Source organism: Buteo buteo, chromosome 1, assembly GCF_964188355.1.
Source record: "Buteo buteo chromosome 1, bButBut1.hap1.1, whole genome shotgun sequence".
Taxonomy (NCBI): domain Eukaryota; kingdom Metazoa; phylum Chordata; class Aves; order Accipitriformes; family Accipitridae; genus Buteo; species Buteo buteo.
In genome coordinates this window covers 82,174,609-82,196,023 of record NC_134171.1, presented here as the reverse complement: position 1 = coordinate 82,196,023, position 21,415 = coordinate 82,174,609, and the positions used below count along the sequence as shown (strand labels likewise).

The following is a 21,415-nucleotide window of genomic DNA, read 5'->3' as shown; positions in this document are numbered from 1 at the left end:
AAACCCAGCAGGAAATGGTAACAGTTATTAATAGACAATAGGCAGACAATAATTCAATGCACTCACCAACAAGGAAGCTTGGGTGGCCGTAACCTGGGAAAACCAGTGATCAGCTGTATATACACAGAGCAGATTGTAGCTAGATGTACTATCAACTGCAGGTAGGCAATGCAAAGGGCAGCAAAAACACTATTACAGAGGAAAAAAAGTGACATCAGACACAGGAAAAAATTTCCCATATTTAAACATCATTTAAAGGTAACTTTCAAATATTTATAAGGTATTTAAAATGTAAACAGCACTTAAAGATTTAGGCAGTATTTAAAGTATTTTTAAAGTTTTTGAAGTGTTGTAAAAGTATAGATTTATACTAGTATAAATTCAGGATAATCGAAAATTAAGAAATCAGAGGACAGTGAATGAACTTTGTAGATCTGATGAACTCTGCCTTACAGTGAAACAGGTGACAAAGTAAGTTTGTATCCTATTGGAACCCTTCCATACTACCACTACAGAAATATAAAATAGCATTACTACTCAGAGGAGCTGCTATATCCTTCTTCCTTCCCACGCGAATGACGTTACGGAAGAGCAGTAACAATACAGACAAACTATACTACCAGTGAAAAGATGCATTTAAGAGAAAACTCATTTCATGTGATGCGTAGGAGTAGGAAAGCATGCTGGTACTTTATTTTAGGAGAAGATTCTGGTATTATTTGCCACACTGTGGCTCCGAAATACTCTAATGAAGTTAATAGTCTGGAGAGATGTGTGTATATATATTTATATATATATATGCATACTGATATATAAGTACACACACACATATAATGGATAAGAGATTTCTAGTTCTTGATTATTAACTGGATACATGTGGAAGACATCTGGACCACCCAAATTCCTGCTTGGTTTCTATAATGTCTTGTTCCTTTCAACAGTTGCTGAATCCTAAGTTATCACCACTTTTTAGGCACGCTTGCTATAATTACTGTGGTGCTGGGACGCTCTGCATCAAATCTCTATAAGCCCTTTGGCTGCTTCCTCTGGGTGCTTTAACGATGAAGGAACTGAAGTAGAGTTTTCTTTTACTGGTATAAACCCTTCCTAGCACACTGTGCTGGATAAATCAGGGGTTTTATCATCACCTAGACAATGTAAAATGACAAGGAGCGGAAAATAACATGGAGTCAGCATGGCTGAGTATAGTATCCGTTGCCAGATAAAAAGCAATAAAAAAAGAGCATAACCCAAAATATCCTACCAGTTGCAAAACTGCTGCAGATGACAGAGGCAATCCGTGTGATGAGGTGCCTATAGCTGTGTATACGTAGGCTGTGCCTGGCTCCTGCACGCTGCTATACCCGCTCTCTGTGTCAGGGGCTAAATTCCTTTACGTACAGGTCATGATGCTGCCACCGCACCCTGCTTTCCTCCTACGCTGCTGCTACCGCTCTCATAGCTTCCTGAAATTTAAGAGGTGACTCAGTTGGAAGCAACTTTATGTATTTCTCTGTACAGACATGAGGATGTGTGTTTGTAGATAGACAGCTGAAGTGTTCCATTAGATTGCTTGTGTGAGAATCCCGGGCTCCTTCATTAAGGACACAGTTCTGGAGTGACAGCCTTGATTTAACCTCAGCAACAAAAGGTTATAGATAACATTGATCAAACAATAATTGCTGGCACTGTGCATGTTGAGAGGTAATTTCATGGTCAAAGATTAAACCAAGAGGCATTAGAGCTGTGCAGTCTTGACCAAGAATTTTCATCTCTTTAAATATTATTGTATACATATAACTACAAACCTCCGGAGGGATCCTTCTTCTTATAGGCTCTGTATGCTGCTGCATTTGATGTATCAAAAGGAAAATAACCTCACAACTATTAGGCAGTAGTTGGATTTCATCAGGAGAAGTTCTTGATGCTGTACATTGTGTTACTGATGCCCAGCCTTAAGAACAGAAGCACTGCAAAAGGCCACCCCAGATAAAAGCTTCTCTCCTAATGGAGTGCAATTTTCTCTCCTTCTGTATGGCAGGGAACAAAATGTCATCCCCATTTGTTTCTCTCTTTTTTTTTAAAAGTTACTTAAAAAAATGTCAAACTGTGTAGGTGCATCTGTATTGTCATTTACAGAAGTAGAGATCCGTGCCTAACCCTAGTACATGATTTGTATCAGTGTGTGTCACACAGATACTTTCTGGTCGTTCTTTCTCCTTAAAATATATTCTGTTTGTATTCATTCAAAGCCCATTTTTTAAATGAAAAAAACTATCTGAGATTTCACAAGTCACAGAAACAGGCCACTTTTTGAATTTTTTGTCAGTATTTGCAGGGCAGGTATTAAAGAAAGTTACTTTAAAGTATCCCTTTGAACAGCAGATCTGTTGAGTGATTCACTTCCAGCTCATTTCTGCTAGAATTCAGATAAATGAATTGATTTTTATTTCCTTTTTAATCCTATTTGAGTTTTGAAAGATTGGTAATTATTTAGTCTTTGTTTCATGTTACGTACTGCTAACCATGGATTTGTTTGGGGTTTTTAAAGTTGTTTTTAGAAAACAGGAGGTGTCAAACCCAAACTAGGTTTCATAACAATGCCATTATATAACCATCCAATTAGTAGCTTGTTTGCTGCTATTAATAGCAGCTTCCACATCTAAATCGCTTTGTGTAGTGCTACAATAACTGGCAAGAAGAGGCTTCACATTAGTTATTCATTCTCAGAAGAGAATAAATGAACTTCATGGAGATTTATGAGACGCAGAGTAATGTGCTGTTTATTAGTTGCCAGGCTGCTGCCTGTACAAATGCTGTTTGCCTTTCCGGGCTCACAGGAGATGTTCAGACCCAGTGGACTGTTGTTGCAAGCCCCGTATGCCCACAGATACTTATGTGCATCTCATACAAAAGGCTACGAGAGACAGAGCTCACACCAAGGTTGTCTGAAGCCAGGAGCTCTCTGAAGTCTTTTTCTTTGGAATAGTATCTATAATTTGGTACAATGTTTCATGTTTACGTTGACTGACGTAATTAACTCTGCAGTGATGGTGATGTTTAACTGTGGTTCAGCTGGAGCTCTACCCCAAAGTTCGTTGTCATTGTCCTCCATTCCAGCTACTTCATAACGTCGGCTGTGGCTGGTTGGATGTTTGTCACGCTGCCACCACTCGAGCACAGACACATACACAGAGGAATCCGAATTCTCTTTCAAACAAAAGCTCGACTGGAGTTTTGATCATATTAAGCTGCTTGAGCTGCTGACCACAGAATCTGATCCAGAACTTTTTGTAACTTTCTATACAAGACTTTTTTTTTTTTCCTAAAGGAGAGATCAAATATGATTTCTTTTTTTAAAAAAAAAAGCTACTATAAGAGTTGCAGCATGTGAGCTAGTTTGATCTTACATTCCTCTGTTCCTGAATTCCAACATGGAAGTAATGAATTTGTGAAGACATTTTTCCACGGCTTGATGAGAACCTCCCACTCTTCATCACAGAAATTTCCTTTGGGTCAAATTCAGATATATACATACTTCTAAAATAATTTCTTCTCCTGAGGTCCACATTCTCCTCTCTGTGGGTATCTTGCTCCTGAATTTCAGGCTGTTTGAGGTATTGTACCTCTCATGCTCTCCATCTCTTCACTGGATCATGCTCCCCATCAGCTGCTCTCTATGGGGACATGACAGTCTCTTCCACTCCTTTTCCTTAGGCACAAGTTGCTTCAGAATTAAGGATTTACTTACATCAGTACAAAATGAGTTGCATAATTAATGGGCTTGACTGAATATTGATTCAGGTTTCTGTTTCTGCATTGCTTCCTTGTTGTTGTAGTTGTTCTTCAGACCCTCTTTATTTGACCTATAGACATATGTCCTCTCTGGGGAAAAGAAAAAAAGAAAAAAGAGAGAGATTTCCAGAGTCACCTACATGAGTTAGTTAAAATACAAAAAGAACACGCACATTCTTTTATGAGCATATTGAACCATATAGTGTAAATCACTAACAATGTTTTTTCTTTGGTCTGTCATATAATTTCTTCCTCCTATCCATGTTACTGCTTTCCTCTCTCTTACTGTAAACTATTTAAAGTTAATAGTCAATGTAAAAGGTAAAACTGAAATATGAAAATGTGTAATGTGAACTCTTTTTTTATGTCTCTACATAATCTCCAGTGTTCTGCACAATAATATTTTTCTTGTATTTTTCTTCCAATCACAACAATATACTAATTTTGTATGTTGACATATGAATCATTCATTTCAATGAGAATCATGATATATTTGGGCCTTTTTTACACATTTATATACCTGCAGAATACGCAAGAGTCCCAAGTGACTTGTGTACAACGACAGTGACGATGTGACCTCTTCACCTTTCACATTTATGGCTAACTCTGCATGAAGCAAGTTATGGCTCTTTTGGGTTGCTGGTGGGAAAGTGGAGAAAAAAATGTTGGGCTGAAGATGAGATTACAGCACTTTTTGTACTTTCACACTGAAGGTACAACTACTCCAATGTGTGAAAATGAACAAATGTACAAATGGCAAGCTGAAAGTCTGATATTGCCATTAATGGAATGCTATCTTTTGGTATCTAATGGAGATAAAGCTTCCTTGTGGCACAAAGTTACTTCTCTGACTGCTTACAGAACAGAACTAAATGCTGCTCCAGTGCCTGACTTTTTGCCCACTGTTAGATTTCTGTCTTCCTGACAGGTAGAAAAGAGCGGTCAAGTTTTCTTTCTGAAAAGGCTTTAAAAGATATTGCCTTGGTTTTGACAAATTTCATGTAAAAAGGGGGATAAACCTAAATTAAAAGCAAAGGAAGATTTGAATAATGGATTTTCAAAGCTCGGTAAGCCATTCAGAACTGGAACAGTCGGAACAACTCTGAATCCTGTCTGAGTTTCAAAAGAGACATTGCAGGGATTGCATTAAATTAGGCTGCTATTCTCCCATTTTGCTGAAAAAATGAGTGTCATTTTTGTGTTGAATACCTGGGCATGATAAGCTTTAAAAATGGCTGGCAAAGTACTTGGCATAGAAAAGCAGGCTTCCCACTTAAACCCAGCGAACCAGATTCACCTTTGGCGTAGATCCGTCGAGTGAAAGACTTAGAAAAATGACTGTGACCCATTTTGTTTTATAGAAAATGGGGATCTGATGCTCAGATAAAGAATCGTATATTGTTGGAGTGCTCAAAGCTACTTATATGAGAGAAGATTGCTTTATAAGTAAGGATTTGTAGGATCAAACTAGCGTAAGAGCATAAGAAATGCCCTGCTGCATCAAACCATCAGCCCGTCCAGCCCCGTGTTTTGTCTCTTACAGCGGCAGAAGGAAAAGCCATGCAGGCATCAGAGCACAGAGCCTAGTCCAGTGCCGTCCCCAAACCACATGCACAGCTGGCTTTTATAACAGTACATATTATATATTGCATTTATAAATAGTCAAGAGGGGATGGGAAGAGAGCGAGGGGATAATGTGAAATTTTCCCATTCACAGAGAGCTATATTGTGTCTTGGAAGATGTCTCTTTAACGGAACCCATTCAAAGCACTCACAAATAGTTCATTCAATAGTTTACTGAATTCTTGATGTGAAGGTAACTTCGGCCAGCGTTATAGCTGCCAATTTGGTAAAACACACTAGTAGCCCACAGTAGCCATCATGTATATGCATAGAATTGTCTGGCTTGCCCTCCTAGACAGGCTGATTTCTTATTGCCCAGCGGTCCTCTTTCCCAGCCGTCACTAATGGGCTTGTTAGTGGGAACTGCAAGTGATGGGCTGTTCCTCAGCCTCGACCATCACTTCTCTCAGCAGCAGCAGCAGGTCAGCTGGGTGTCTTGCAAATGAAAGAGGCATCACGTAAGCTTTTGGGTGCCTTGACGCTGGCTTTATCTGCTTTGTATACAGCACCGATACTATTTCAGACACAATTAAAAAAATACCAAACCATTCAAGCTGCTTTTCATCTGGCAAACCTACAAGTGAAGGATTAATATGCCCCAAGAGATTCAGAGAGATAAAAGCTTTGTGTTTAGTTCAACAGCCCTGCCAAAGGGTTTAGAAAGGCTGCGCTTCCGGAGCGTTAAAGTACAGCCCTCATCTGCATTTATAATTTACCATCTCTGGAAGTATGAACAACAACAGATTATGCATAAACCCACCCATCATCTGTAAAAGAATAAGCTCCTCCATCGTGTAAGATTGCTTCTTTACTTTAGGATGTGGAGATGGGACTCTAGTTGTATCGTTTCTTTTATCACCTTCCCAGTCTCAGCTGAAAAATAATAAGACACCTATTTGACCTTGAAACTTCTAACTTGAGGAAAAGATATTTTCTAGATGATTAAAGCAAAAGAGTTCTATGCAGTTCTCTGCCCTCCCTGCAGTCATTTTCAAGGTTTACTCATTTCTTTTCAAAGAAAAAAAAAAATAAAATTAAACCCACCAAGTATCAGTAATGGTGCTGGCTTTACCAATTACATACATTTGGGGAAGTTCACAGAAACATCACAAGTTTCTGATGTGAAAAAGACAATAATAAGAAGGAGAGGGCTTCAGCTGAGACAGACACTTTCTCATAGTGTGTTGTTCTTAACAGGTAGGGTTGAATATCAGTCCCTAATATTTCTCCCAGTACAGCACATTTGCTTTGCCTTTCAGACTTTTTTTTTAAGGTGGATGAATATGTTTAATAAGTGAACCACTCGTAAGGGAATTATCTCCTGTGTCTCTATAGAGGGAAGGCATATGCTTTTATACAAATTATTTATAAGCAAATGCCATAGTTGAAATTACAAGCGTTATAGATACTGCTCGTCAGTTCAAATTTTTAATCAAGTTGAAAATTTAGGTTACAGTAAGCTAGTGAATGGAATAACACAAACCAGGGAGATTCAAGGTACAAGTAGCTCCCAGTTTTCCTAATGATTAAACAGGAGGCAAACTGCTCAAGATGCAGAGGTTTATCTTTTGATGTTCCTAAGACAACACCGGCTGCTCTTGTCAAAGGTATTTTCATCGTATCTGAGTTACTAGGTTTAGTTCAGAGGTGACTGCATGAAACGTAATGGTCTGTTTTATGGAGGGAGACAGGCACGGTGATCTATTGATCTCTTCTGGCTTTAATAGCTGCAACCAGAGAATTTAAATGTTGCCAGCAGGTAATGAGTTTGTCACCCAGAAGCTGGCTTTTTAGGGGAGCCTGGGTTCAGTCCTGCCTGTGACTAATTGCTGGCTTTCCAGCCAAGCCTTCTGGAGAGGTTATCTGCTGAGAGCTTGAAAACTACCTGGTCATCATTAAAACTGAAAGAGCTCATTTCAAAAGATAGCGGTAGGGAATGAATGAATGGGCTCCCGTAGGAAATCCTGGATCAGAGAAAATAATCCAGTTGATATGCAATTCGAAGGTATACAATCTGCAGGGATAATCATGTAGGAAACAGATAACCCCTGCAACAGATCCAAAGCCAAGAGATGATTGGCATGTTAAGCTTGTGGCCAACATTTTTAGTTAAAAAATAAAAATAAAAAAACTAAAAATAAAGAAAAATATTTTTTAAAATTAAAAAAAAACAGTGTAAAAAAACTGGACTGTATTTCCTATTGAGCCAGGAAAAGGTTTAGTCTTTCTTGATAAAAAATATTAAATAATTGAAGAAACATTGAGGGTACTGCTGTACAGAAAACATGTTTATAAGATCGTTATATATTTGTATAAAGGACTATTTTCAGCTTATGAGTTTTATATTTAGATAAGTTTTCTCAGTAAAGGAACATCCAAGTATTCTTGATAGAGTTTTTTAAAGATATTGGGGGGGGGGGGGGGGGGATTATCTTAACAAATTTTACACTGGAAAAACATGAATAAATTGATTAAGATAATCTATAGCAGCCTAAAACAAAAAGATTGCTTGCTGCCTAAAATGCACAAATGCATAAGAGGACTTATAATGCTACCAAATTAATGGCCTCTGAGAGAGTAAATAGGAAACAGGCTGATGAGAGAAAAGCGTCTAGAACAAGTGTGTTTCCATTTCATGACATCAACAAAAGTCTGTATTTGCTCACTGTCCCATCTTTAATTAATTTAGAAATACACTTGCTTAACTGAGTATTTGCTAGTTTGTTTCTTTTTGATCAAATTCATAAAATGAACAGAATAGATTGAACCTACGAAATTGCAATGTGCGGGACAACATTTGAGGCAACAGGAAATCTCAGCAAGAAATTTATGAGCTACTTGGTTTTCTTTCCGATTTTTCTTATCTCATTCCTTTGCAGGGAAGTGGGCCTACAGGCCTTGTCTTTGTTCTAGGCATGCCACACACAAGAATTAAATGTATAAGACTAGAAGGATGCTTCTGGGCCATTTTAGCCTTTTATAATATGGCCAGGCTTCACCTCTCATCTCCCTCTGCTAATCAGATGAAAATTCTACTCCATGCCAATACAACATTAACAGTTAGAAAACTTTGCTTAATATCCAGCCTATACATATCCATTTTCAGCTTGGAGCCATTTGTTCTGTTCCAGTGTTGTCCTTTAATTTCCATTAAGCTTGTCCCCAAATACTGTTAATACCACTTATGTGTTGAGAGTGCAATTGCATCCTCTTTCCGTCTTTGTTTTTAGTCTCTGATCAGAAGATAGGTTTTCCTTTTCTCTCTCATCCTTGAATCTTCCCCTAGCAGCTGTTCAGAATTTATTTTCTCTTTCTCAAATATGGTAAAGCCAAATTCTACACATTACTTATAATTACATGTGTAAATCCCATTATAATTATGATTTGGGGGGGACATCTCACCAGCCCTTCTCTATTTCTGCTTAAAATAGAAACCCATATTTATATTTGTATCTATTCTGATAAATCTTAGTACCACAAATCCCATATAACCATCACCTGAATAAAATAAAGCCAAGCCTATCTCCACATAGTTGTTTCCAAGTGATGATGGAACCTAGATGCTCAGACATCGAACTAGAGACAGCCAAGATTCAATCCAAAAGTCCAGAAGAGGAGACTCCCACTTCTCCATGGAAGAAAAGAGAGTTTGGACCGTGGCATGAGTAGAGCAGAGCAGAGTAAACCAGATTTTTGATTCATCAAAGTTTTTCCTCTTACCTGTGTTCTCCTTTCATTCATGAACAGTGATAGACAGAAAGAAATTGTTTCTGTGGGAAACAGTTGTGTTTCCATCCCCCATTTTGTTTTAAAAAAACCAAACTACATAGGGTTTTTTTCCGTTTAGTGAACTAGTAGACCACTTCACTGTATATCTATTACATACATATACACTGATATATATCATACTGATCTATTTCCTAACCGATCATTTCTTAAAAATAGTCTCCAGTTTCTGCTGTACAGCTTGTAATGAAATACCAAGGCCCCAAATCCCATTTTTTTCTGACTTTAGCAGCGTATTACTGTATTTCCAGGGGAGATATATATGAGTTACAAAGTTTGATTGTGCAATAATAGCTGTTCAGGGATTTACAACCCTTGCTATCTCTTTGTTACAAAGGTACCTGCCAAACATGTGAGATTTTCTTTCAGGAAAAACAATTAGCCATGCACAATGAAATCACGGATTACTGCTATTTTGGAACTTTTCCGAACTTTTGGCAGGGTTGCTCTGGAGACCCATATAGCCTCTCGCTGCAAGCCTCTTGATGGTTGGGACCCTATAAATATCAAGGTCAAGAACAATCTCTGCTTATAATTGTCCAAAGAAATACATTTCTGGCTCCTTTCATGATGTCATTGACCTTGAGAAAAATAATTGCTAAGGTTAAAACGTCTCTTGGTGATCTGTCGAGCAGTAAAATTGCTTACTCACAGTCATGACAACCCCCCCAGGGCCAGTATTTGTGACCTGCCAACTGCCTGATTGCGACTATTAGTTTTGGAGGTTGGATGGTTTAGGAAAGATTAAGCTAAATTCTCTGCATTCATCTCAGATTGAGAGGAGAAATGCCACTTTTTTATTTGGAGATGGATCAGTTGAAATCATTTTCAAATACTACTGATTATTCATGAGCTGAAAACAATCGCTAATTCCTTGCAGCAGCAGAATTTACTTATTTAAAATGAACATCATTGTTCAGAAATAACTCCCAAATTACCATATCATTTGCTTTCCCCAAAAGGTATTAAATGTGATCAGTGTGCTCATATAGGGAATCAAACAAATGATAGAAAATTAGTCTGTAGCAAACAGACTGACTAATAGGAGTTTTGAAGGGAATGAAGAGATGCACAGGGGAAGTTTGCTTTCTTGACTTGGTTTTAGGCTGTGCAAAAAGTGTCTCAGCAGGCTGACCTGGAGGAGCGGAGTGCAGATTTATAATGTGCAACCATGGACTGCTGAGCATCCCAACCTGAGAGAGTTTAGCATGTCTTACAATGAACTGAGATTAATTTTAGATTCTGCAGTAAAATATAAACCAGCAGGAGGACGAACGGTCTTCCTTGAACAGGGACATGTGGCTGGTGTACAGGAGTGTTACGTTTCTGGAACTAACAGGCAAATCTGTGTCGATAATAGCGTGCGTTGGCATTTATGGCCTTGTAATTACCCAGTAAAATTTCAGACAGCTCAGAAGAACATGGAAGAAAAGAATATTTAAAGGATCCTATTAAAAATCCTCCCTGTCCCACAGGAAAAGAGAAAATTCATAAGTGCACCATTGGCTGTGTGAAAAGTTTTAAGGTGTCTTGGATAGTTCTCATGTTATGGTGAACCAAGGGTACGCTGGTAAGGAGACCCTTAAGCCAAGACAGAATGGAAAAGTAGGAACAGGAAAGAGATAGCAAAAATCACTTAGTAGGAGTCAAGATGACAAGAAAAATACCAAGGGGTTACTTAGCAAAAGTGTAGATGTACTTGAAATCTATTGCAGCGGATCAATAAAAACAACTGGAATTTTGCATTAGTTAGCATGCATCCATTTTAGCTACTATCACTTGCATCTGGTGGGGTTCGGGGGGGTCATTTGGGTTTTTTTGTCGTTTACAAGTGAACTGTTAAATCACTGGTTGGAGCCAGAACCAAGTAGGTAAAAGGGAAGTGAGAGCAGTACCCTATAAAAATTGTAGGTAATCACGTCCTGAGATGACAACAAACTGGACACTTACCGTCCTGAACAAAACTCTACAAACTGAAGCACAAAGAGGAAATCTTCATTAGTTTCTGCTACAAGAACATCCTTGAGCGCTACGAGGAGGAGTAAGTACCTATCTATAGTTTGATGGCAGCCTCAGGCCTCTACTACTGAAACAGCCTTAGGATTTCTAGAGAACAGTCCCCAAAGTCAAAAAGCCATTTCCAACACTGAATAATGGTATATTTTAGTTGCTGTTTATGAGACAGTTTTACAAGCCAAAAACAATTTTATGCAAAATGAGGTGTGAGAAGAAAGAATTAAACTGAAGAAAGTGACAGACAATTGAGAACTTAATAGAAAAATTTCTAGTAGGTGCCCCCAAAACCACAAGCTTGGGCTGAAAAAGAAAACTGCAGGTTAAAAAGTAGCCTGGCTTTGAAAGAAACAAAAGTCAAAATAAAGCGAGATAAGTATTTCTATTTTCATTTCCCTGGAAGTCAGGCTGCTCCTTTAAACAGCATACTCTTTGTTCCCAAGCACGGGCTAACCCACGTAACAGAAGGAGGAGACGGTGATAGCAGTGAACAGAAGTGAAAACTTGCACTTTAAAGGAAGGGGAGCAAAGGGCATAAAAATATGTACGTGGCAAGCAGAGTTGAAACACTGAAAGCTTTTAAAATGTGCTCTTGGTCCCTATGCTGTCCATGGCAGTTTCAGACCAGTTTGGCAAGCAGTAACAGGAATTAGCACTCACACCACCCCAAAAGCACTTTGTTTCCAGGAGTTAGATGATCAGCAAGGTGAGAAGTTATGAAATATCAGGGGTAGGTTGTATATTAGAAAGCAAAGAACAGCAGCCTTCCTCTTCTGAAAAGTGAAAATGAAAATGTCATTTTGAATATAGAAAAATACAGACAATTTCAGTAAATACGTCTGTCTGGTAAAAAGGCCCAGTGCCTGTTTCGAGGTTATTAATGCCAATGGCAGGTTTTTGAACCTGCCAATGAGTAAAGACACTCCTTTTCTTGCTTGATGTAAGGGTCTGTCCCTTGGACAGAGTCAGATTTTACAGTGATGCCACTTGGGCGACCTTCAAAGCTGTCCTTTCCAGAAAGAACTGTAAAGGATCTCCTGATATACCGGAGTCGCGAGTACAAGGTTAGCAAGAAAGCAACCCACGCAGTGCTTGGCCCAAGCTCCATCCTCTTGCCTGAATCAATTATATATACATTCAATTGGACTCCTATGTTCTCCTCGTCTCCTCTCACAGCCTTTCATCAAACAGTTATTTAAAATAAATATTTCCTTCCTCCACCACTTGCTAATGTTTGCCGGCATTAGCTGAAGTTGTCAGCCCAAGGTGAGAGTCAGCTAAGAGAAAGAAAATCATAGAGTAGGATCACAAGGCTGCCCATTTCTTCTGAACTTGATGCTTTATTTCAGCAATTCTGCTGGATCCCACTCTTTCAAAGCTTTACATTTCTTGCCAGCTCAGAGGCTCCAATTTCAACATTTTCTTTACGGTAACTCCTAGTTGTGGCAAGCCAAATGTACATATTTTTCAACATAGATAAACCCCCTTCACTCGCATCTGAGAATAAGACTAATATGTGAGCGTTCAATACATCTTACTATTAACATGGATATAAACAAGGCAGCCAAGTCAATAAATTACACGAGATAGGCTTCTCCCAGAGGACGAAAAGGAAGTAAATGAATAAAGGTACATATGTTAGGCGAGGCTAAGTCCCTAACAAGACATCTGTGGAAGGGAGGGAGAGAATAAATCTTTTCCTTATTCTCAGTGGAACTGCATTAATCTTGCCTCAATTAGGCTTTTCTTACCTATTGCTTTTCCCCCATGAGCAAGCAAATAAAAACTGTAGGAAGTACGGAAAGAGGAGAGCCACAGCCAAGGCAGTACATTAAAAAAAAAAAAAAAAAAAAAAAAGGCAGAAAATTATTCTTTCAGAGCACAAGACAGTTAAGATATTGTGATTAAGCAAAGCACAGCTCCTCTCTGAACAGTTTATGACTTTACACAGCTTACGCACTACATTTTCTCTGCCCAGAGCCAAACAGCTAAAACTAATCCTTTACAGAGCGTTTTATCAAACAAGGAGGATGAGGTGACTGTCGTGAAGAATGGACCCTCACTTGTAGAGCCATTTTCTCTGTCAGTCACTGAGTCCTGGTACCTTCTTAACACAGCCCTAAGGGCAAAGATCTGTTTATTCCCCCCTCCCACTCTATTCGCTTTGAATGTCTGAAGAAGAAACGTATTCCATTTTCACTCACGCAGTGTACAAGCTGTATCTCATGTTCAGTAACAGAAAGACACAGTCACTTCTTATGTTCAGGGTGCCCGTTTCACTCTTACATATGTAGAAATTCCTGTGGGCTGTGTAACGCAAATGTTTCTTCATTGTGGAAGTCTCTTTATAAGGTGCTGACAATTAGTGATCTGCTAATCTAATAATACAAGAGGGTATGCTTGTACCCCCACAGCAGACCAGGCGAGAATATCAAGACGCATTCATGTGTGCCTTAGGTGTGTGCAAAGTGTGGATTTAGAGCAGACCTTCACAGGCTTCAAAGTGTAACCTTCAGAGCCTGTACTCTTTGACAATGTGGAGGCATGTTAATAATCTCTTAGGAGCAAATGAAACAGTATGCAGAAACAGCAACAAAAATTATTCACAGATTTCTTATCCAAATGCTGTTCACATTTGTTGAAATCGCATTCTACTGCAGTCACGGAGATCTACCTTTTTTATTTCTGGTAAAAAAAAAAGACTATATATTTCTTCATCTGTCCATCCACCTAACCATCATCTTCTGACGTATCATAGCACCGCAAATCCCTATAACCATCATTGAATGAACACAACAGGTAGGACCCAGCTAGTACCTTCCCTCCTCATCATCACGCATCCCCTGGGGGAGCCTGAAGCCAGGCAGAGGCCCCAGCCCCAGGCGCAGCCGCACGCCCAGAAAAGCCAGGGCTCTGGACATTCGGCAAACTTTCTCTAGCCCTGACCGAACCCTCGCCATCTCGGGAAGGTCAGCTATTTCCTTCTGCCTTGCTTTGCGATTCCCACGGCCCTTTCTCATCAGTCCTCTGCAGCGGTCCCAGTCTTCCTTTCTCATTTCCCTTCCATTGCATCCCGTAATCCCTTCCCAGGTAAACTGCCCTGAAGCAGATGAAATAAGCCCGAACGCCCACCAGTTTTACTGCTACATCACCGTTCTCCTTGAGTTGGCCTTCTATTACCTTCCCCACCCAATTTCTATTTACAGCTCAAACTCTTTGAGGCAGGAGCTGTCTCACACGCCGTGTTTTCACCATGCCTAGCACAACAGTGATCTATTTCATGACCTTCAAATGGTCCCTTTTTTTTTTGTCCTTTGCTTATATAATGCATATGATTCATTAATATGAAGTCTCCCATAACACAGAACATCTGTTTTTGTTTTTTATTTTTTCCTTATTCTGTGAAGTTGTCAAGTCAGCTTTGGGATATTTTGTGTAAACTTGATCCTTAGAAAGTTGATGTAACTAGCATGGGAAATCCTTTCCAATTTCATCTTTTGGGGATAATCCCATGTTGGTAGATGCTATTTCCTGCTTAGATGTTTGTGTTAGGAGAACATCTTTCTTCATAGTTGTGTCTTTCATTTAGTTTTGAGAAAGATAATCCTTGGGTCATTAACACTTTCTATGGACCTGTTGAGCTTGGCAGAGTTTTCTTTCCTTACATTTCACAGCAATTTTTTCCCCCTATGTATATTCCCTTGAAAGGTTTCCTCCATCTGTCTGGTATTTTAATGCTTGGACGAGGCTCTGTATCTTGGGTGATGTGGCCGTTTCTACACAGGGCATTATCTGTTTTGCCTTTAAAAATGTACCATCTTTGCAAATGAGAGGGTAATGATTTATAGCCCAAATGCTGCTAACTCTTTCATTACTGGTCAAACAATGGCTTTTTTCAAATGTCAGATACCAGACGGTGAAGAGAAATTTTATTTCCTCTTCTTCCAAAATTACCATTTTTGCTAGCAGGGGAAAAGTGAGAAGAGGGGAGAGCTGGACACATGCTTCAGATTTTAAACATATTTGGTTTTAATCAGCATTTAAAACCTGACCAGTTCTATAGTTAATTGCAATTTTTTCTCCTACTTTGGTCAACATTTCATACTCTGAAATCCAACTCAAAATTGACAAACTGTTTACCACTTTATAAGGTTCATCTGCTTTTGTCTTTAAGATGTAGTGATGTCAAAAGATTTTAATCTTTTAAATTAAGCTACATTGTAACAAATGTGTTTATATTTTTTCTTAGCAAGGAATTGCTATTGCTACAATTTCCTTGTCGCAAAGTGTTCTGTTCTAGGAAGATAAGATAAACAGCTGAAAAAAAGTCTATGGGATACACTTCATAATCCAGAATTTTATGTATAGCCTAGGAACACTACCTACTATAAAACACTGCATCATGTAAGAGATAGTTAGTACTTATATTACATCTATACAAATGGATACATACGTTTTCATCCATTGTCTCTACTAGATTATTACACCGCTGATGATACAAGGTATCCTATGGAAAACATACCTGAAAAGTGCACTTTGTAGCAGACACCAAAGGCTTGGTGAAAATTAGCTCAGACTAAGCCCTGTTTGAGGTGGACATGGGTGATACTTCTAAAGGGCTGAAACTTAAAAAGATGTTCCCTGTTGCTACAACTTCACCACAACCTTTGTTTTGATATCTGTGTTTTCTTCTGAATACATGCAAGGAGCAATACACCGTATTCAGCTGGAGTCAACAGCATCTATAGAGTGACTGAGAATATAGTCCATTTTATTCTCTGAATGTCTCTGATAAGATTTGCTCCAACTAGATGATAAGGTTACATGTTTGTTTCTTCTAACTGAAATTGTTATCCGTCATGAAATCTTTATAATAAACTTCACAATTTCAAGTTTTTATCAAGATCTCTCTTGACATTATTAGGAATTTTACTTGAATATATACTGAGTAACTGTTAAATATTGGACATTTATAAATTGCCTTGACCTTGAAAGTAACCATGTATTTTACTGGGAAGCAAACATCTTAATGTATATAACTTGCTGTCACAAAAAAAAAAAAAAAAAAAAAAAAAAAAAGAAATTGTGTGTAGACAGAAAGAAGAAAAAAAAGATAGAAAACTCCTCTCTGAGAAATGCACATTATTGCTATGCTATGAGCCACAAGATTCAAGGAGTACCTGACATTCCCTGGAGAGATGAGAAACTGAATAGATTATTCATCTGCCTTTTCTGCTGTATTTGGTGAGTTGTTTTGTTCAAAGAACAAGGAAAATGTTTGTTTTATTCTTACAGTTAGTGTTGGAGATTTCAGTGCATGTTCTCATTTTTGTAGCAAAACTCTTGTTATTTCAAATGCACCCACCTTTTGCCTGTTCTTCATAAATGTCCCTCAGAAGTAATGAAAATGTTCTGTCTTATTTTTGAGCAAACCATGGCAATACCTTCTGTTCACTTCTGTTCCAAAACTTTCCATCAGTGGAATCTGAATTCCTTCTTTGCTACCTTGATGGAAAAGGACAGGAAAAGATTTTAAATTTGTTTAAGTAATTTAAATAACAGCAGCAATTTTTCATTTTTCTCAGCTGCCTCAGCCAAAGCTTATCCTAATGCTCCTCCAAATACTTGTATTCTCCCCTGCATATTTAGCTGATGCTAGCAGATGCTTAGCCTGCGTGTCAGCCCTCCAGGGATGGAGCCATAAATGTCTTCCTCAAAACTGCATTGAGTACCATTCCCCTCACAGCAAAACTTAATGACTTCGCATAGGAATCAGAAAACAAATGAGGCCCCTCACTAAGAGGAATTCAGGTTACAGTTTACTTTCTTATCCTTGCTTGAACTCAGCCTTCTGCAACCACTGCAAGGCTGTCTCTCTTTAAAATTCATGTATTCTGTGGATGGTGCTCGCAGCATCTTACTGACAGGGATGAAAGGCAACAGGGCAAAAACAAGCCCTGAACAACCATTTCATTTGATCACCTTGTATAGCGTAGATTTGTGACCAAAAAAAGGGTATGCTTTTCCCTTAAACTGAAAGCAGACAAAAATAAGAGGATTGAATAAAATAACTCTAACCTGTGTGAAATGAATGGCCTGAATGGACTATGTACTGTTCTTGCTGAAAGTGGAGAATTACGTTTATAGCAGTTGGCATATGATTGGGTAAGAGTCATGGTGTTAAGTGCTTTGTCAGTGTTTATGGGTTGGGGCAAAGCTTAAAATGTGCTAGAAAGCAGAGAGTAAATGAAAAGATATGAGTTTTGTTGTGTTGTTGGGTTTTTCCCCCCCTGAAAACTCAGGTTTAGAGCTAATCCTATGCTTTGTGAGAACCTGATTCACAATTTCTGCAGCATCGGGTTTGGCAGGACTCAATGTTTGTTACCAGTGCAGTGTTGCTGTGAATGCTGCTAACAGTATCCTGAGTGGTAAAACAAAAAAGGATGAATGATATGTTCTGAAGATTTAAAATTTACTAAGGAAATTTGACTTGAGGAAAACATAAGAACAGATCTTCTATTCATTTTGGTGACATACATAAACATGAAACTCAGGGAACAAAAAAGTCTGTTTTGCAAGGTTGGATACACTGTTAATAATAATAAAAAAAATCACATTATAAATCCCAGATCCTCATGTAATATAATTCACTTTCCTTCCACTGATTTAAGCAAGTATTAAATCGACTTAAAGGCAGCTATGTCAACTTCTATCACCAAGGGGTTTGGTTCTGAATATGTAAGAACTTGGTTTCTTAAAGTCTTTTATATTTATCGTTCCAATGGTGCATAGAGAGGCTGATCATATCTCAGCAAAGCGCAGTCTGCCAAACAAATGAACAAAACCCAAATCCCTCACCACATGACCTCAGTTTAGATCATTCTGTGTGGGGATACATATGGATATAAAAGCACAACTCATATATATGTATGTATGTATGTATGTATACATCAAAGTGTATATAAACACTATTCTATAAATACATTCTAAAATTATATATATATAAACACATTCAAATAAAAATCACAAATTCATTATGATGACTTGATTACATGCCTTGTCTTTGCTCATTGTCGTGCATTCATTCATTCTTCATGCTGGCTTGCCCCTGAAGTAACAAGGTCTGTAACCGGAAAGAGAGTAACTTCTCTAAATCTCAAAGTACAATAATCCGGGATTTAAAAAGTAAAGTGTTACCATTACAGCAGATAATTGTAACTCTGGAGAAATAGGTCAGAGCTGCAGTTCATCTCAACACTGCTACCTACAAATGAGGTCAGGTTTTGCTTTCTTTTATTGTGCTGCTGCTTTGAAAGAAAAGATCTTTTATTCTGTATTGATAAGAGTACTGCATTCCCAGGCAGCAACACTAGAAAAGATAAGAGTAGAAATTAAATCTCCGGTCTGTGTGGCCTTAGGTATCCAGCCCCTCCTCAAAGAGTGTTTGTGCTGAAGGCTTCCAGTATTTCCCTTTATGCGTTCCACCCAACTTATGCACAACAAGTAAATCTTTCTATGCTCTTTCTAATATTTCTTATAAAATACATAAGTTGTTGCAGTTGAGTAGCGTACGGCATGCATGAAAACATAACAGCATTTTCCAAATATCCTCAGTGTAAAGAAGGATAAACATGCAGGCTCATTCATAGCATTCTCTATCACTGCATGTACATGCTGTGGTTACTTATTAAAGAGAAGTTGTCTCTACAGAACTACTAAAGGAAATGAAAATAAGAATCCCAGCATTTTCTGTAATTGCTTTTATGGAACGTAGTCATTCAAGAAGGAATTTTGTGCAGCTGGTAAAGGTGGTGTAACTACAAAAAAAATACAGCCTTCCTATAAATTCTCTATGATCCCTAAGGAAACCTCAGGAAACAGGCTATTGCAATGCAGATTTGCATAGTTCCCCGAAGAATACTGCACTTTCACAAATCCTTCCCTGAAGAGATTTAGCTTTTCAACAGTTTACACTCAAGTACAATTAATTTTGATGGCCCCTGCATGCTTACAAGTCTAATGTTTAGATTTCATATCAATTACCACATGAGACTCTTCCTGGGTCACTACTTTGTGAGCTACTATGGCTGTACTTACTTTGTAGTCATCCTCATCCTCTATGTAAATTATAAGGTTGAAGCATACTGGTCTCTCTCAACCAGCCAAAATGTGAAGAAACTGCCAATAAATAGTTCAGGGTTTTGCTGTCAAGTATTAGAAGCGTGGAAGAAATACATGGACACCACCTCTGTTCTACATCACAAGATACAAATTCAATTTTCATTCAAATAATAGAACTTGGGCCTCATATTGTGGATGTGAATAATAAGACTCATTTGCAAGAACGCAGGTGAACCGCTGCTTCAGTCTTGTTTGCAAGCATTTACTAATTCATGTTTTTTTTAACAGTGAGTATTTGGACAGATGTCAGTATTTATGCAATTATGATTTGTAAAAATCTGATCGGCTTGTGCTAGGAGTGAGCTGTTAATTCCTTTCTGATTAAAAAAGTTTATCTTATCAGGAACCGTGAAAGTTTGCAGTCAAGGTTTTTTAAGTTTTCTGTTTTGATATTCATCTAGATATATACATCATCTATGAAAAATTTACAAAGGAAACCTCTTAAAACAATGAAATATAAATGAGTCATTTGGTGGAGGCAATGCATTTTTCTGCCAAGTTTTACCCAGACCGGTATTTGGGGGTTTTTATGCAGGGGTAGGATAGTGTAATGAATCTGGCAAAGGGGAATCAATATGAGAATAATTAATTTAACTTCTTATTTTTCAAAGTGACAGACTGATGATGGGTCATGAAAAAAATATTATGCATTAACATTTTCCCTCTACTGTAGGCAGATTAGGTAGATAAAGATAACTGGTCTGTAGCCATTCCCTATCTGACACAGGGATCTTTCTACAGAAAAGTTACAAAGGCTTCTGGGTGAAAATAATGATGATATTTAAGAGAGTAAATGTTTACCTTCATGAATGTATGTATTTTAAAGTAGAAACATAATATATCAATGAGTCAATTACTTCATCATCTATAAAGATTTCACAAATCATGGCTGAATTTCCTAATTTAATATATGAGTGTGCTGGTCAGAGGAGAGAGTTCTGACATTAAGGAAAACGTGCAACTGAACAAGTACGAACTGGTACTAGCAGGCGAGCAGGCTTGTTTATCTGATCGCCTTGAGCAATTTGGGAGGAACTACCACCAAATGACAGCTGTCACTAGTAACAGTCATGGCATACGGAGTACTTCCCAGAAAAAGCCAGGGAGATTAAACCATAAAACTACAGAACAATAAGTGCACATCGTATTTGGTATGGGTCTTTACATTTCTTTTTGTTTGACCCCATTTATGACACATTTGAATTGCTGTACTCAGAAAGTATAATTACTTTCTGTACAGCTTCAATTTTGTTTTTTCTTTTATTTTTTTCCCCCAGATATCCTCCTCTTCCTCCTCTCCTCTCCTTTTAATGTAAATAATGGAAGGACTGTGACAGCCATACCAGCTGCTGAAATTTGCTGCTTGTTTGTAGAGGAGATAAAGTAAAAGCACCAGAAATGCAAATCACCTTGCGAGCCTCTAGTGGAAAGAATGCAACTGACTCTGCCTGGAAAAAGGATGAATTTAACACTGAGTCAGAAAACATAAATTACTGGTATTTCAGGTAGGATACTATTTTCACAGCCACCACCAGAGAGAATGGATGTTTGCTCTTACCATTTGTTGTGTCTTGTTCAGGAGATAAACATCATTGCCGTGTCTCCTATTACAGGAATCAAAAGGAAACTTCAGAAATATTCAGTTCGGAATAACTACATCTCCAGGATCACTCAGCGCTGGAAGGAAAAGCATTACATTTTTGCAAATGCTGAATGCAGCACATTCATACTGTGGCTCTAGACAACATTCTCAGCCTCTTAATGCGAGTGAAGATACCCATATGCTTGTCAGTAAAAGCAGTATTTAAATAAGTGTTTGATTTAAATGTAGAAATCAAAGCAATAAATGAGCATTTAAGCCACCACTTGTATATTCATTCTCTCCCTTTCTATAAAGATAGTAAGTTTCTGACATTCTTGATATTATATAATATCTTTCACTTATTCTCTTTTTTGCATTTTGACTATAAGTATTTTTGAACATTGTCTCTATCGCTACCTGCAGAAGTTCCCTTTA

General features: G+C 38.1%; 1 long non-coding RNA gene across 1 annotated transcript; it reads right to left on the bottom strand.

Annotated features, from left to right (window-relative positions):
• Positions 1-3,519: 3,519 nt before the first annotated feature.
• Positions 3,520-21,006, bottom strand: LOC142030233 (uncharacterized). The gene is made up of 4 exons (XR_012650129.1): positions 20,957-21,006; positions 18,270-18,340; positions 16,583-16,718; positions 3,520-3,885 (listed from the first exon to the last, which is right to left on the bottom strand). It is a non-coding gene; the product is annotated as an uncharacterized LOC142030233 (long non-coding RNA).
• Between the last annotated feature and the right edge of the window lie 409 nt (positions 21,007-21,415).